Here is a 12,662-nt window from a genome sequence, read left to right as displayed (position 1 = left end):
ATGCTAATGTGTGTTGGACTGGTGAGGCCCTGAGGTAAGAGTAATGAAATGATGGATTTACCCTGGCAGCACAGGTGAGATCATTCCATCCTCTTCCTGCAGTGGGTAGCAGACCTTCTGTGCACTGGGCTGGCACTGACTGCCTTTGCCACCATCTTCAATGCCAGAGTGGTGAGGATGGTGGGTCAGTGCCTGGAATGAGGACATCCAGCGAGTGGTGCAAGGCGGCGTCATTAAATTTGGATGCAGAGATTTGCTTTGTTTTTGGGTCCATGTTGTTATTGGGGCAGTTCTGGTCTGGAGCTCTGAAGGAATCTGAGCTCTGGTGCATTTTAAATATGGCATCTGCAGCAAGGAAGAGATGAGGTCACGATGTGGCGGGTGAATCTCAGCCAATTTTCATGCCTGCCACAGCACTGAGTGTGCTGTATGGAAAATTCTTAGTCTGAGATAGTGACTGGGAATGATGGAATTGCTGACATGGATGCTGAGCTTGTGGCAGGGGTTGAATACAAAAGTTTGAGTCTTCCCAATCTTTAGCTGGAAGGAATCGTGGCTCATCGACAGCTAGATTTTGGATAACAGTCTGACAATAGTCGGAGTGGAATGGGGTCAAGACAGGTGTTAGAGAGAGGTTTCAGTGTCGTGGTGTACATGTGGAACCTGTTGCCATGTCTTAGGGCAGTGGTTCCCAAAGGGTGCGGCGCGCCACACTGGTGCGGCGAGAGAGGATGGTCAGTGTGGCGGGAAGATTCAAGGACAATCAAAGAAACATTTAAACATGGTTTAAACAAGCATTATTTTATACTTTCTGGATGTCCCATGATCATATTATAAAGTAGTTGTGTTCTATGTTATGAATCAAGCACTGCTAGGAGTTGTTTTTTTTTGTTTTTGAATGTATTTCTTATCAATAAAAAATTCGGTGTGGCGCGAGCAAATTTTTATTCCGAAAGTGCGGCCCAGTGAAAAAAGTTTGGGAACCACAGTCTTAGGGTGATGTTGCCAAGGGGCGGCACACAGGTGAGGAAAAGGATGGGAAGGTGGCACGGTGGCACAGTGGATAGCACTGCTGCCTCACAGCGCCAGGGACCCAGGTTCGATTCCCGGCTTGAGTCACTGTCTGTGTGGAGTTTGCATGTTCTCCCCGTGTCTGCGTGGGTTTCTTCCCACAGACCAAAGATTTGCTGCTTTGGTGCATTGGTCATGCTAAAGTTCCCCTCGGTGTACCCGAACAGGTGCTGGAGTGTGACAACTAGGGGATTTTCTCAGTAACTTAATTGCAGTGCTAATGTAAACCTTCTTGTGACTAATTAATAAATATTTACTTTACTTTGTAACCAATGATGACTCTGTGGAGGACACTAGGGGCAAAAGTGCAGGGGCTCTTTCTGGAAATAAACTGGTGACAATTGGATAGACAAGAGTGAATCAAAGAAGGGCAGCTGGAGGAGAGACATCAGAGGATGGTGTGGCCAACATTGTCAAATACTGCAGAGAGGTGGTGAAGGATGAGGAAGGCTAATTCACCATCACCTCAAAGGATGCTGTTTGTGACTTTGAGAAGGGTGGTTCTAGTGTCAGGGGGACTAGCTAGGGTAAATGCATGGGGTGATGGGGATAGGGCCTGGGTGGGATTGCGGTCGGTGCAGACTCGATGGGCTGAATGGCCTCCTTCTGCACTGTAGGGATTCTATGATTCTATGGTTCTCGTGCTGTAGCAGGGGCTAAAATCTGATTGGAGAGATTTAAATTTGTTCAAGAAAACTGGGCACAAATTTGCAAAATGATAACATGTTGGGAAATGTTGGAGGGAAAAGGGAGATTGGCAATGAGCTGGTAAATGACAAGCACTGTGGGGCTGAGAGTGGGTATTTTGAGGAGCTGGTTATAATGGGATTGTTGATGGTTGGAATGTTTTCTGTGCTGCGGACTTGAATTTTCAATTTGCACTGCCAATCATCAAACCAGCCTGAGGATGCAAGGCATGAAAGTATTGCTCCTGGAGTAATAACAGTGATTATAGTGTCTGTAGTGGGACACAAGAACCATAAACAATGAAATAAAAATTACTGTACAAGCTCAGGTGCATGTTGCTAAGAATGATTTTTAACTCAGAAATATATCGTTCCCTAAATTACACCAAAATGAATCAGGTTACATTAGCACAAAGTGAATGCAGTGTTGTACTTCCTGTTTAAAAAGCAGAAGAACTCTATTTAAGTCAGTATGAGAGGTGGGCACCTGAAGAGTCAGCAGTGGGAATGGGTTGTTTGGAGGTTTTAAGGTACAGGCCCAGTAAAGGACACCAAGAGGTGGCTCAAGAGTCCATGAATTCAGTCAAAAGCTAAAAGTTAGGTGAGACATTGGGGGCAATCTTATCGGCTCGTCATGCCGGTCTAGGGGCGCAGATTGGAGCCAGTCATTGGCCAGGGCAGTGATGGGAGTGGGGGGCGGGGGGGGGGGGGGGTGGTCGCATGGCGATTGGTGGATGATCATGTACACTGTGCAATAGTGCCCCTACAGCTCCCAGATCTCCCAGTGCACTGTGCAATAGTGCTCCTACAGCTCAGTAGCTGGCTTTCTGGCATGAATAGGCTCCGCCCACTCCCCCTACTGGCAAGAATCACATTTTGCTTCATATTTTCTTCTAAAAAGTGCCATAAGATAGTGTTTGGGAGCTTGCCAAAAATTGGGTGTGATTCTCTCCTGTTTTCAGGCACGTTCGGCACTTTGAATATTTTTGGTAAGACTGCCCCCATGGAGTCTACAATATTTAATTTTGGTTGGAATATAACAATGCATAGAAGGCAGAAAGGCCGCACAGTGCATGAAGTCTATTCTTTCCACAACTGTGGAACAATCTGCTGATATCATGAGCTTTACCATTCCATTTTAACATCCTGAGCAATGATTCTTGAAATATTTCCTTGTCTCCAAAGACCTCTCAGCAAAACTCCAAAAATACCTCTGTTTTCCCACTGAACATGGCCGGCTTGTTGTCTTCCTAAAACTTGACATTTCTATTGTGTCAGCAGATCAGGAACAGTCATGTTATATTTGACATTTAATTAGCTCCATCTGTACTCACCACGGTAAAACCGAATCTCATTCCTAACTGGATATTCCTCTAGTTCTTTTTTTTCTAAGTAGTTAATCAACAACAGTAGCTTATTTTATTTGGAGTCAGATTCTTTTAGTTCTAACTCCATGGGAAAAAAACAATTTCTTTTAATCTCAAGTCTTGCTTGAGGTTTGTTAATTTTATGCTTATGTCCTGTCGTTCTGTGCCTTGCAGTCCAAGTAAAATAACCTGCTTGGATCAGCATTACCCATTCCTCTTAGCACTTTAAAAACTTGAATTATGTTTCCTGTCTTTTTTTTTTCCTAATGAAAACAAGTTCAGTTTTATGAATATAACTTGTCCCAGAAATATCCGTGATGCGTTTCTCTGTAGTCTCTGATGAATCAATTCCCATTTGAAGGTAGGGTGCCCAAACTTAACACGTATTGCAAATTCCAGAAGCGGCCTGACCAGTGATGGAGGTAAATATAATTTATTTTCTTTTACGTAAGATATATGAGTTCAGCTTAATGTTCGTATTAATTGAAAGATTTCACATGGACAGAACTTTATACAGTATACTTGTTTGAGACTATTAGTGGCATCCCCTGGTTAACCAATTAACTGCTCTAATCAAGAGGCAATGTTGCCGGTTAGGGTAACCAGAGAATTTTAACCCATGAGGGGTAGTACAAGTTGGGGCGAGGGTTAAGAGAATAAAACCTGAAGCCAGCCTGTCTTAAGTGCCAACTTCCAGTTTAACCGCAATGCGTTTAGAGGTATCTGCTGTCTAAGTCACTCTTGAGGGGTAGGTTGGGGATTTTAATGTGGGTTGCTCAGATTTTGGAAACCATTTAAATTTAACACGGTTTGGATGTCTCAGAGATCATGAAACTCGGCAGCTAAAGGGAGTTTGTTGAAAACAGCCGAATCCAATCAGTTAGTGCTTTTCCAGCAGTGCTTCTCCCGGCTCTGTAAGCAGACCAGTTGCCCCATGACCAGGAAACCTCAGTCCTTGACCCTCAGACTCCCTGTGATCTTTCACTCACTGTCGTATCTCCCTCCTCGCTTCATCCCTCGTGTCCCTACCACAGTCTCTCCCTCCCCCGCAGTGGTCTCTCTCTCCCCTGCCACAGTCTCTCTCTCCCCCGCAGTGGTCTCACCCTCCCCTGCCATAATCTCTTCCACCCCTGCAGTGGTGATTCATTTGCCATGCTCTCTCCCTTGCCATGGTTTCTCCCTTGGTGTCTGTTGTGTGAGCTTGTTTTCCTCACCTGGCATTCCTACCAGTTGCTTCCTCAATGGCTACAGTTTGGGAGATGTAAAGCGGCTGAGCTTCCATTAGCAATACTTTATATGACCATGGCGGATGACCTGGAGGGTTCAGCTGTAGATTACAGTGTCTCAGCTTGAGGTCAGCAGTCTGGGCTGGCTGCTTTACATGGCAGCGCTCCGAAAGCTAGTGGATTTTGCTACCAAATAAACCTGTTGGACTTTAACCTGGTGTTGTGAGACTTCTTACTGTGCTTTGCAAGGCACCAGCAATGCCACTGGCCAAGTGTTTACTGAGGGAGCACATCGCAGGTATGCTATAATGATGAGAGGGGATAGCAAATACCTCTGCCGTGGAGCTCAGGTCAATTGTCGGGATAGACACGTCAGCACACTTTGGGGACTAATAAAGAACAGAAGGCAAGAGTGTTGTGATGGCCTGGAAGGCCCCTTCAACTCATGGTTCCCAAAATCAAGATGGCCACAGCCTGAGCTTCTACGCCAATAGTTTGTGAAATCACTTAATTTTTCTACATTGCAACCAAGTTTCAGGCACGATGCTCCTGGAATTGATGTGCTCAGCAATCTCTTCTCACTGCCTCCTGAATCGATGCTGGGAGAATTTCCTGCCCGACAGGGGAGGAAGATATCCCTTCAACACTCCACTGTCTGGACGAAGTCCTCCTGTGCAGGATCGGAGAACCCTCAGTGTCTGTGTACTCTCACCTTCAGTCAGCTTGTCTGCCTCCATTTGTTCCATTGTCTTTCCAGCCAGGGTACAAATGCCCTTTAAGAGGTGCTGGCTGCCTTAAAGTAGCTTCCTGAACATGTCGTTTCTCTCATCCAGTGAGGTGTGCGGCAAATGGATTGACAATTTGTTGTAATTAAAGTTAAAGTTAAAGTTTATTTATTAGTCACAAGTAGGCTTACAATGACACTGCAATGAAGTTACTGTGAAATTCCCCTAGTCGCCACACTCTGGCGCCTGTTCGGGTACACTGAGGGAACATTTAGCGTGGCCAATGCACCTAACCAGCACGTCTTTTGGAAGGAAACCGGAGCACCCAGAGGAAACCCACGCAGACACGGGGAGAACTAGTAGGCAGACTGGAGATGGTGTGCAGCCTGCATTGATAGAAAGTGACGTGGGTAAACCGTGCCTTGCCTCCCCTTGCAGCCCACCTCCCCCTTAACATTCCCATTTTTTTGGGCGTGATCCGATTTCGAGGTAATCATCTCACTGGATGCGATCGCTGAAGTGGTTCCAGATGCGATTGCATCATGCACTCATATTCGTTAAGAGCTCGATCAATTCTGCTCCAGTGCATTTTGCTAAAGTTTTCTCTTAACAGTTGATAGAAGGATCCATAGGTATGTTTGAGTGTTGATGAAGCTATCCCATTGTGCTACACAGCCCATTTTACATCTTTCACCGATGTTGAGGGATGCTTAAAGTAGCTGAAAGTCAGATTTCACGTTTACATGTTGGAACTGGGACAGGATAATTTTATCTGAAACAGCTACACCAGCTGAACCAAGCTTTGAATGTAAATCAGGCCAATGTATACATAAAACGTAAATCTCAGGAAACATTTAGCATATGAACTTTGAGCAGTTTCATCAAATTTAAGCATGTACCAGGAAAGCCATAAACTCAGTCCTGACCCAGTTGGAATTGACTTATTTCATGCTGACTTGGTTTGAAGGTTTTAACTATATGCTCTCGTCATGACAAGCTAATCATATGAATTATGATGCAAGCTGCAAATCTGATAAAGATTTACCTTTTGGGCAATAGAGAATATTGCTCAATATCCCAAATACTATTTTCACTACAGTTTGGGAGGCACGGTGGCATTGCTGCCTCAGAGCGCCAGGGCGTTCGATTCCCGACTTGGGTCACTGTCTGTGTGGAGTCTGCACGTTCTCCCTGTGTCTGCGTGGGTTTCCTCCCACAGTCCGAGAGATATGCTGGTTAGGTGCATTGGCCATGCTAAATTCTTCCTCAGCGTACCTGAACAGGTGCTGGACTGTGGCGACTAGAGGATTTTCACAGTAACTTCATTGCAGCGTTAATATAAACCTACTTGTGACACTGATAAATAAACTTTAAAACGTTTCTTGCATCACGGAGTCTACATCATTGAACAGCTTTGTAACTGTTTACATAACAGTTAAAAATAATTATTTATGGAATAATTCTTGGTTAAAATGTCAAGTATTTGTTTCCATGGAAATGTTGCAATACATGGACACGCACGCCTACCGAATCAACTAATAATTCTCAGGAACTTTGCAGCGTTTTCCTGTGGAGTTTCAGAAGTGCTATTCAGCCTGTTCATTTTTCTTTATTTACAGGATAGATCTACTCAGTTTGTTGCTCTGGTTTTAATATTTAGCAATGCTTTATTCTAATACATTCATTTAAGTAAATTTGCCAAAGTCACTGGACGTTTCTCAACTGTATTTGACCTTTTAACATTGGATCAAATGTGATTCTTAATTACGATTTTAGCAGGACCATGAAGCATATGTTTTGGCTTGCTCCACTCCCCTTGCTGCCCCATTGTGTAAATCGTCAAAAAAAGTCATCGTTTTCTCTGTATCCCATTCTCTGATAATTTGGTTTTCTCTCCCAGAATACACAAGGGATATGCAGTTTTATGAACAGGTTTAGAAAGTACAAACTATACAAATCACCACTTGATCTGCTGCTAGCATATAGCATCGGGTTTTAGACTCCCTACTTTGGGAATGATGTTAAGGCCATACAGAGGATGCAGAATAGATGCACTAAGACCGAGGCTGGGGATTTTTGGACGCTCTGTGACAGAATGCGAAGAGGCAGCGAAAAGTCCATTGACTTTCAGCGGGACCAGCAGAACCCAGCGGCAAGTGGAGCTGGTAACTCCCGGCCTGAGGGTTCTTTTCATTGGAACAAAGTAAGTTACAGGACTAATTAGAGATGTGTTCAAAATTGTCTGTGGTTTTAATAAGGTAGACAAGAAGAAATTATTTCCACCGGTCAATGAGTCGGTAAATGGAAAGAGTTGGGAGCGCTCCTAATCCACCTTCGGCTGAAACAAGAGCTTCAGCTACGAAGAGAAGTTGTCTTTAGGCTGGGGTTGTTCTCCTTAGGGCAGAGAAGGCTGAGGGGGGACCTGTTCGAGGTGTACAAAATTATGAGGGACATAGATAAATAAGGTAGATAGGAATGAACTTCTCACTTTAGTAGAGGGGTCAATACCAGGGGTCATGGATTTAAGTAAGGGGTAGGAGATTTAGAGGGGATTTAGGGAAAACCTTTTTCACCCAGAGAGCGGTGGGACTCTGGAATTCACTGCCTGAAAGGGTAGCAGAGGAGGGAACCCTCAAAACATTTAACAAGCACTTAAATGACCACTTGAAATGCCATAGTCTACAAGGTTATGGACCAAGTGCTGGAAAATGGGATTAGATTAGATAGGTACTTGATGGCCGACGCAGACACAATGGGGCAAAGGGGCGCTTGCTGTGCTGCAAAACTCCATGGCACTATGACACACCCAGTTTCTGCCAATCTTCTGCCTAAATTATGGTAATTGATTGGGGGCCGTCCCCCAAGGAAATTCCCAAGGAGTTTAAGATGCTCCCAGATACGGCATTGCCATACAGCATTTAGAAAGAAAAAGTGCCTAGATGTGATTCTAGCCAGCAGGGGGGGTGGGGGAAGGGGAGGGGTGGGGGATGTGGGGAGGGGGAGTGGAGCCTATTCACGCTGGGAAGCTGGCTGCTGAACTCTAGGGGTGCCACTGCGTAGGCACTCCGATCTTCCAGTGCACCGTGTACAATGTGTGTACACAATACACTAGGAGATCAGCCACTCCCCCTCACCCCTCCGGACATTGCCCCAGCCAATCGCCGCCCCTGCCCCTCTAACTACCGCCACCACCCCCATCGCTGCCCCACCCTCTAATTGCCGTCCCAATCCCCTGATCACTGCCCTCTCTGGTTGCCACCCTGGTCAATCCCCACACCCTGATACAGAGTAACACCCTTCCCCCCCATCGAGATCCCCCCGCCTCCCTGTCATGGCCCTGCCCTCATCATGGGCCTGTCCCCTTCAGGCCCCACCCCTCCCCTCAATGCCCATCCCCTTGATACTGCCTATTGTCCAGAGGGCAGTGCCAGGGTGCCCAGTGGACACTGCCTGGGTGCCAGGCTAGTAATGCCAGGGTGCCAGACTGGCAGTTCCAGGGTGCCCGCTTGCACTGCCCAAGGGGTATTGCCCATCCTGGGCCCCTGACAACCCAGGGGCTTCAATGGCCTCTGTCCCACCGGCGAGGCCATCACATTACATCACACCAGTGGGGATCCACGCCGGTGAGGATCTCAACTGATGAGGGGGTAAGTACAAGTGAGCCTGGAAAATAGCATCTGGGACTTCTAATTATATGTAAATTAGCTAGAATATTGAAATTGTTTTCGCGCCCTTTTCTGAGCGTGATGCCGATTTCGCCAGCAGAACGGGGCTGGTAACATCACAAAAGACAAGAAAAATGGGCGTGAATCTTATTTTTCGCCTCCCGTCCGTTCTTACCAGCTCACCCCGTCGCTGGCTCCCATGGAATGTCCCATCAGAGGCAATGTTGGAAGAAGCATTCATAATAGTTTTTTTTTGAAAGGGAAGTGGATAAAAATCTGAGTGAAAGGTCATGAGGGCAATGCCTGGAAAATTGGATTAAGTGGATGCAGAACCAGCATTTAATATCTTACAGTTGCTGTTTGCTGTGTATCAATGAAACTAAAATAATGATACAATGGATAATTGAGGAAGATGAGTTTCAAAGCAGAATTAATCACCTAAATAGACATGTGAAAGAAGGAGTCAATTTTGGAATTGCCATGATCCCGTGCTGAAAAATGAATATTTTAAGCTGAATTATCAAGGGGCCTACCAAAAATATTCAGGAGCTTTTGTGTTGAATGAAGGCATATAAGTTAATGTGAAGAAAATTTGTGCTAGGATCTCCTTGAAAGATTAAATGATTAAAAATTTGGGCTTAAAACAAGAATCTCAGCACCATAAGTTTCGAATTAGCAGTGGCATATTAATGCAGCGTGCATGGGTCCTTGACTTATGGCCTGTTTATCCTGGACTTGGAAGAGGAAATCAGAGATGGCAACCAACCTACACGATTGCAATATTTCCCAGTGACTGATTCCAGAACAGCATTAACAGAATCCCTTCATTTAGCAGGAAATCCTGGATGTGGCATGACTGCGGTGAAGGGAGAGACAAAAAAACTGCAAAACATAATGACTAAGATCATTTGCTTTCATTGTTATCCAAGATTTTGAAAAATTAAAAATTGCTTTACTTTGGGCCACAGCATGTAGGGCCAGAATCTTACCGCCGTTCACGCCGGTGGTATTTTCCCATCCCGCCGCAGTGAACGGAGATTTGGTTGGCTGCGAAATTCTCCGACTTCGCTGCAACGGGAGCGTGGCATGAACGACAGGTACGATCGCACGCTGTAGATTTTTGACAAGAGCATAGTGATTATATAATTGTTGATACTATAATATTCATTCCCAGACCTAACATTTCAGTTCAGTAACTTGTCCACCCAACATTCCGGTAATCAAATATTGGCCATTCTGATGGACCCTAACAAGCAATTCCAAAGGGGTCTGCAGGAACAGCCAAAAGCTAGGCTGGGCTCAAAATACTTTGGGGATAACACTCGTGCTCAATCCCAACAACATCACTGCTATAAGGAGAGTGGGGACCAGTGGAGTCTCTGGAAATTAGAGTTCTGGTATCCTTAGGATTCACTAGGATCTGATGTTTGGCTGGCAAAGTATGCTGGTTTGACCATTTTCTTATAGGGCATTGGTGAGGCCACATCTGGAGTATTGTGCATTGTTTTGGTCTCCCTATCTGAAGAAGGATGTCCTTGCTATAGTGGGAGCACAGCAAAGGTTTATCAGGCTGATTCCTGGGATGGCAGGTCTATCATATGAGGAGAAACTAAGTTGGTTAGGGTGGTACTCATTGGAGTTTAGAAGAGTGAGAGGGGATCTCATTGAAGCTTATAAAATTCTAACAGGGTTAGACAAGGTAGATTCAGAAAGAATCCGAAGGTGGGGGAGTCCAGAACTAGGAGTCTTAGTTTGAGGATAAGGGGTAAACCTTTTACAACCGAGGTGAGGAGAAATTTCTTCACCCAGAGGGTGCTGAATGTGTGGAATTCACTACCTCAGAATGTAGTTGAGGCCAAAACATTGTCTGATTTCAAGAAAAAATTAGATTTAACTCTTGGGGCTAAAGGAATCAAGGTATATAGAGGGAAGGAGGGATTAGGATATTGAATTTGATGACCAGTCGTGATCAAAATGAATTTGATGATTAGCCATGATCATAATGAATGGCGGGAGCAGACTGGAAGGGTCAAATGGCCTACTCCTGCTCCTAGTCTCTACGTTTCCTGAAGGGGGTGAAAGTGAGGCTCACCAAGGAGCCAGTTCAAGCTTGAGGCTGAACACCTAATTGTTGGGAGCAAAATATTTTCCCACAATTTTTAAAGTAGCCCCCTAATTTATGGGATTGGGCCACTGAGAAGTTTCTTCACTGAGACTAGAAGCTGATGCCCAATATTCAAGAGCCTTAAACATGACAAGTGTTCAACATGCATCCTACTGACGAGGCACCCGTCATTTGCAGACAAATCAGAGTACCTGTTTCTGATCCCTTTCCTCTATCATAAGGTCAAAATGGGACTATTTGCTAACAATTTCATAGTGCTGAGCTCCATTTACAACACTTCTAATAATTGTAATAAGTCCTCGGAGGCGGACGTCCCTTCACCAAAATTGCTTTATTTACAAGATCCAACAACTCTATACAGAGTGCTGTCAGTATACAGAGAGCTCTCAGTATACAGAGTGCTCTCAGTATACAGAGAGCTGTCAGTATACAGAGTGCTCTCAGTATACAGAGAGCTGTCAGTATACAGAGTGCTGTCAGTATACAGAGAGCTGTCAGTATACAGAGTGCTCTCAGTATACAGAGAGCTGTCAGTATACAGAGTGCTCTCAGTATACAGAGAGCTGTCAGTATACAGAGTGCTCTCAGTATACAGAGTGCTCTCAGTGTGCAGTCTACATCTGGAGTGCCAGAAGAACTGACACTCCTGTTTAAATACAGAGCATGGGGCTCCCTGATTGGACTATCTATTTGTCCCTTAATCACAACATCTTTTGATGCCAATCAAATAAATGAAATCAAATTAACTTAGCGAGCCCTTAATCAGGGTGTTCATATTCAAGCAGGCCAACATCAATTGCCTGATTAAGATCATTACGTAATGAAGCAACCCATGCCAATTTACAGCAGCTCTGAACAATACTCAGACTGGGGCAACAAGTACCAGGTAACATTCGTGTCACAGAAGAGACAGGATGACAGCATCAACACCAAGTTGTCTACTATAAAAACCTTGGAAGTCATTATTGACCAGAAGCTCAACTGGACCAGCTGTATAAACACCTACAAGTGAAAGTAGAGGCTAAGTAATCTATAATAAGTGGCTTACTTGCTTTCCCTGAAAAGGCTTGCCACCGGCTATAATGCTCAAGGTAGGAGTGTGATGGGTGGAGCTGTAGCAACACTAAATAAGCTCCATGCCATTTCAGATAGAGTAGTTTGCTTGCTTGACATCTTTGCCATTGTACTTAGATCCACTTCTCCAATCATTGGTGCACCATTGTTGCAGAATGCAGGATTCACCATGACAACTCACTAAGGTAACTTTAAAAGCACCTCCCTCCCTTTGCAACTTATACCACCAAGAAGGACATGTGGAGCAATGCTGTATGAAACATTATCACCTCCAAGCTCCCCCCAAATTCACACCCCATCTGAATTGTAAATATAGCTGGATTCTTCATTGTCACCGAGCCAAAACTTTATATAAAAACAAATTACGACGGATGCTGGAATCTGAAACTAAAGGAGAAAATGCTGGAAGATCTCAAAAGTTTTGACAAAGGGTCATCTGGACTTGAAACATTAGCCCTTTTCTCTTCTTACAGATGTTGCCAGAGCTGCTGCGATTTTCCAGCATTTTCTCTTTTGGTTTCAAAACCTTATATAGGGCCTGATTTTACCATTTTGAGTCTAAGTGCCGAATCCGGGCATCAAATAGATCAGCGCCTGGAATCCTCTTTCCAACGCGCCCATACGCGTTTTGCCGGCTCCGGTCTGATCCACGCTGTGGGCGGGGCTTAGTACTGGTGGACCGATCGGAGCTCTGAACTCCGCATGCGCAGTTCGAAAAAAATC

The sequence above is a fragment of the Mustelus asterias genome, chromosome 18 (assembly GCF_964213995.1).
Source record: "Mustelus asterias chromosome 18, sMusAst1.hap1.1, whole genome shotgun sequence".
Classification (NCBI taxonomy): domain Eukaryota; kingdom Metazoa; phylum Chordata; class Chondrichthyes; order Carcharhiniformes; family Triakidae; genus Mustelus; species Mustelus asterias.
This window is presented reverse-complemented; position numbering follows the sequence as displayed.